The following is a 6,006-nucleotide window of genomic DNA, read 5'->3' as shown; positions in this document are numbered from 1 at the left end:
CACATGGCACTGGCCAGTGGTGTGGTTAGCAATTAACCAGAAACACAAGCTTAACCCCAAAATTGTGACTTTTGATCTCCAGTGCCTGGCACAGTCGTATTTAACCAAAGAAGCTATTTTTGTTGTTATTGCTTATTTGTTTTTATCCCCCCTTGTTAGACAAAGGTATTTAAGTTGGTCAGATGCTAAATATTATTAGGATGATTATTAGAAACAATGCTGGATTTAGAGCCGAATATAGTATGAAATGGTTGGATGCCATCACTAACTCAATGGTCATGAGTTTGAGCAAGCTCCAGGAGATAGTGAAGGACAGGGAAGCCTGGTGTGCTGCAGTCCATGGGGTCGCAAAGAGTAGGACACAACTTAATGACTCAACAACAATAACAACAGTATGGAATTAGTTGAAGGGGGTTTTAAACATTTTTGAATCAAAATAGTAGATATAGAATACAGAAGTACATTAAAAATACACATAAAAGTACAAACTTAACATGCCGACCTTAAGAAACACATCATCAGCATCACAGAATGAGGAGCTGAGAGCTCCTCTCTAAAGATTATTTGTAATACCAGTTGGTAGTACCTGCCCTCTAAAATCATCTGTAGTACAGATAGGAATTACCTTACTTATCTTCTCCATCAGATTGTGACAGGCATTAGTCAGGGAGGGTCTTTTTCTCCTTGCATTCGTGTTATATTATTCCAATGGCTCATAGGTTTCTGTAGGAGTTTGTTGAGGAGTTTCAGTGAATCAACTGAACAACGCCAGAGCCCAAACATCTGTCTAATGAGGAGTCCCAGAAAAATCCAGTTTCCAGGTCACATCTCAGTTTCTGAGTTTATTTCTCAGATTGAGCTCTTTAGGTGTACTTAGAGCTCTCAGGAAAGAGGCATATTCTAAATTTAGTCTCTCTGGTTGAACATTAAAATATTGGAGTGGAAGAGTGATGGTAGCAAAAGGGGTTAATTAGCATTTTGTGTGCATTAGCTAACACAGCTGCTTCCAATTCAATGGCCAACATCAAAGGTTCTCTAGAAATATGTTCCATGGAAATCCCCATTTGTGCTTGCTTAAGTGGGGTGTTGAGAGTTAGGTAAGCCAGTTGCATCACTAGGGATGAAATGGAGAGAAGCACCAACAAAGAGTTTGACTCAAGTGCTTGCTGGTTGGCCAGATCGTTGTGGGAAAAATCAGGGCAGGATCAGTTTTCTGGCAAGTAGCCCCTTTATTCAGTTCCATCTTTCTTTCACTGGATTATAGCACAGATCTTGGTACATGGCTTTTTCTTTTGCAGACCCTTGGGTTTAGCTTAGATATGCCTCTGATCATTTCCAATGATCCTTCTGCCAGTACTGTGCTAAAATGCTACTGAGCACCAACTGAAAGAGATCAGATTGTTTTATAAGATGGGGGTCCAGCAAGCCATGAAGGCAGGGCGCACCAGTCAGTCAGGAAGCATCTGCAGGAGTTAGCAGATATTTCAATTAGAAGAGAATCACAGGCTGAGTGAACAACAGAAAGAGATAAAGGATTAGATGACTCATCTCTGAGGAGATGAGAACATGAATGCTCATGGATTTTCCCTTGTTTTAAACACTGTGGTTGGATTAGGTATTTGAAATCAACTCCTTCATGCCCTATATATTTTTAAAACCTTTTTTTTTTTTTTCCTCTGGGGGGAGGGGATTCGTGAGTCCTACTCAAGGATCACTGCCTTGCCTAGCAGGTTTCTAGTACCTGGGTTGGAAGAACGAGAGCAAGGCCATACCTCTATGTAGGCTGATGCCATGGTGGTGTGATTTCAAGGCCACCAGAAAAGACTTCACTGACATTTCTTTCTCCATCAAGTTTGTAATCTGGCCATGAAGCGTTCCTTCTTTCACCAAAATCAATCAGCATCTCAAACTGGGTTTTAAAATGCACATCCTGGTAAAAGGATTTTTATTAAAAGATAAAATTCTGTCTGAATCTCTCAGGGCCTGAGAAAAAGCTGTAATGACATGTGTCACTGATTCCTGGGAATGCAGCCCATCAGAGACTTCCCTGATCCCAGATTTGGAAGTTCTAGCAACAAGCAGAAAAAGAAAGGCTTTTGAGGTAGATGTGTGCATATGTGCTAAGTTGCTTCAGTCGTATCTGACTCTTTGCAACCCTGTGGACTGTAACCCAGCAGACTGCTCTGTCCACGGGATTCTCCAGGTAAGAATACTGGAGTGGGTTGCCATGCCCTCCTCCAAGGGATCTTCCTGACCCAGGGATGGAACTCAGATCTATTGTCTCCTGCCTTGGCAGGTGGGTTCTTTACCACCAGGGCCACCTGGGGAGCCCTTTGAGGTAGATAGGAAGAATTAAAAAGAAAGATAAGGGCTCAGAAAGGGAAGGAGATAAGATGAGTAGAGAAGGTCAATTCGGGGTTTTGAACTGATGATTTGACCTTTTTAAGCCTCAGTTTTTTCATCTGTAAAATGGAGCCAATAACCTTTTTTTTGGAGATTCTTGGTCAATGATCAGGGGAGACTCTCTTTCCTTTGTAAGATTATTAATTAATTTGTTCTTTATACAAAACTGTAAAATTCAGAATCTCAAGAGATATATCATCAAAATAATCTTTTCCAATATCTCCTGTATTTGTTTCTTGGCTCCCCCTGGTAAGAATTCTTTACTTTTTTAAAATGTATATTGAAAGGATACTCATATCCTCTTTGATTAAGGACTGACTGAAGTTGGCCCAAGTTTATAGTTCATGGACATGATTTGATTAGTCATTTGAAAAGACAAGATTTTATGCTTTTGTTCTTTCCTTGTTATTTAAGTAATTTGGGGGCAAAGTCTTTTTAGATATTGTACTCCAGATTGCTCCCCTAGTAACAGTTGAAAAAAACCCAAATTTTTCCTGCAAAGGGAGAGTGGTTTCATGTCAAATGTTCATCAGTCTTGGCCCTACAAGCCTTTTGAAACAGCTCAGGGTCATGCACATCACATCTATAGGTGGATGAGAAAAGTAGACATTATACTGTATGTACAGTGCCTAGCAGAGAGACAACATTCATGTGTGTTCATAACAACCTACATACTAAACAATTTTAAGAGGTGCTTTCCTAGGTTTGGGGAGACCACTGTATTTTATGTTGCAAAATTGGTTGCCCTTCTTCAATCACTGAATAAATAAAAGATGAACTGACAGGAAAATCAAATTTCAGGACACATTATATTTGTTTCTATGGGCACCCAGAACTGTTGTTACTACTGAATTATCAGTACATTGGATATTAATGTATTAATATCCAGCTTACCTGTTTAAAATAAAACAAATAAAACTGTGTGATTGGATGACTGGAGACATTAGATATCATGCTTTTTTTTTTTCGTTACCACTTGGCATGGAGTCAGTTCCATGTCTCAGTTTAGACTTTATCTGAAGCCATTTTTTAGTCTGTCCCACTTGTTGAGGTACTGACTTGCTTCTTGGTGTGTGGACTAGGTCTTCTCTTCTTTTTCCTCCCCCTCTTCTTCCTTTTCTCTTTCCTCCTCCTCCTTTATTTTCTTCTTTATATAGTAAAATTAACTGTCAAGCTTAAGTTAGCATTTCCTAGAACTGATAGATTGAAATTTCTGAATTATGTTCACCTATTAATATGATCAGATTTGGGGAGTATTTTTAAGCATTTTGGTTGTCATCATCTACAGGCTGTTCACAAATATCACATTTTTTATCCTTTCTGTTATGTAGAGAAATTTTACTCCCCACCTACTTTAATATTGAGCATGTATGTGTGCTAAGTTCTTGGTCATGTCTGACTCTTTGCAATCTTGTAGACTGTAGCCCGCCAGGTTCCTCTGTCCATGGGATTCTCCAGATAAGAATACTGGAGTGGGTTGCCACTTACTTCTTCAGGGGATCTTCCAAACTCAGGGATCAAACCAGCATCTCTTATGTCTCCTGCATTGGCAGGCAGGTTCTTTAATACTAGTGCCACCTGGGAAGCCCAATATTGGGGACAGTCATATGATTGACTCTTCCCAGTGAAATTTGAATAAAAGTGGCATATGCCAACTTCTGAGCAGAAATTTTAAGAGCCTACTCTATTTGCCTCATCTTTTCTCCTATTAAAGTAATTGAAGATTAAACCCCTATCAGAATGGGCCCCTGAGGGCCTAGTATGAGCAGTGATGACCTGCAGTGGAAATGTACAATGAAGAGAGGAATAAGTCAGCAGTTAAGACATAGAGAGTCAGAAGTTGGTTGTTTTTGCAGCATAATCTAGCCTACTGCAATAAAATGCAACCACGTTATAGATTTTTAGTCTTCTCAGACTGAAAAGTTAGTTTCTAAAGATACTCTTCAAGTCAATGCAAACACATGCCATAAATTCATGATAAAATCTTCTCATACTCTTGGCTAGTGAAATCCTGACTTGAATCCATTTACTTTTTTCATCAGTATTACCAATCATGTACTGAACAGTAAATTAGAGACCCTTAAAGGATAAAATAAGGTATCTAACAGTCTTATTTCAGAAAGGAGAAACCAGATTTTTGACGATAAGAAATTTATCTGGGAACATCCAGGTGGTTTTCTTTTAAATTTTAACCTGTAATATTTTCCTAGGTCTTTGTACTTTGTAACCTATTCCATTCATTTATTCACTCAATTTTTTAGGTTAAAATTCAACAAGTGAACATTTGCTGGTTAGTCTTAATGATTTTTTACTAAAGATCAGTGCTGTTTCTACATGTGTTCGTTTGCTAGGGCTGCCATAGCAAAATACCACAGGCTGCATGACTTAAACAGAAATCCACTCTCATAGTTTTGGAGGCTGAAAGTTCTCAAGCTGTCAGCAGTGCTGGTTTCTTCTGAAGCCCCTCTCCCTGGCCTGCAGATGGTCATGTTCGTGTGTGTCCTCACACGGTCTTTCCCCTGTGCACACGCTTCCCTGGTGTCTCTGTGTGTGTCCAAGTTTTCTTTTCTTATGAGGATGTCAGTCGGATTGGATTATGACCCACCCTCAGAGCCTCTTCTTACCTTTGTGTCTGGATTATGGGTTACATGTTTGCACACACATACAGGTGAATGTAATATTGAACTATATTATGAGGATTATTTTCATCAATAACTCCATAAAAATCAATGTTGTGTGTGTGAGCATATGTGCGTACATAGTTATGTCTGATTCTTTGTAACCCACCAGGCTCCTCTATCCATGGGATTCTCCAGGCAAGAATACTGGAGTGGGTTGGATTCCCGTCTCCAGGGGGTCTTCCCAGACCCAAGGATCGAACCCACATCTCCTACATTGCCGGCAGACTCTTTACCACTGAGCCACCTACCTTAATCAGTTCTTTAAAAGTCCTGTCCCCAAATACAGTCACATTTTGATATACTCAGGGTAACAGTTTGAACACATCATTCGGGAGGCAAGACACAGTTCAACCAATAACACAAAGATATGGCAAATTTAAAGCACTTTACATTAAAACAAAATAAAAGAAAACATGATTAGATCCCCATCATGGTCTTCAGTAGCAGTGGTGTTCATGGAGTATGAGGTTGGTAGAGTTTGGCATAAATATCTACTAGACTTTCTTATTATTTGTCCATCTTACCAAATACATTTAATCCCAGCACCTAGACCATACCCAGCTTGGTACAGCTGACAGCTGAGATCCTTGTGCTAGTTCAGTTCAGTTCAGTTGCTCAGTCATGTCCGACTCTTTGTGACCCCATGGACTGCAGCATGCCAGTCTTCCCTGTCCATCACCAACTCCCGGAGTTTACTCAAACTCATGTCCATTGCGTTGGTGATGCCATCGAGCCATCTCATCCTCTGTTGTCCCCTTCTCCTCCTGCCTTGTGCTAAGCCATCCACAAACTATTCATTTGACCACACCTCTGAAGGGAGATTCTCCCAGCTGCCAAATCAAAGCCATTGTGCAGAATAATCTCACTCTCATGAATTATAGTCATAATAGGTTCTTTTCTCTCTCTCCTTCCCTCTCCTCCC

This window comes from Odocoileus virginianus, chromosome 28 (assembly GCF_023699985.2).
Source record: "Odocoileus virginianus isolate 20LAN1187 ecotype Illinois chromosome 28, Ovbor_1.2, whole genome shotgun sequence".
Classification (NCBI taxonomy): Eukaryota; Metazoa; Chordata; class Mammalia; order Artiodactyla; family Cervidae; genus Odocoileus; species Odocoileus virginianus.
This window is presented reverse-complemented; position numbering follows the sequence as displayed.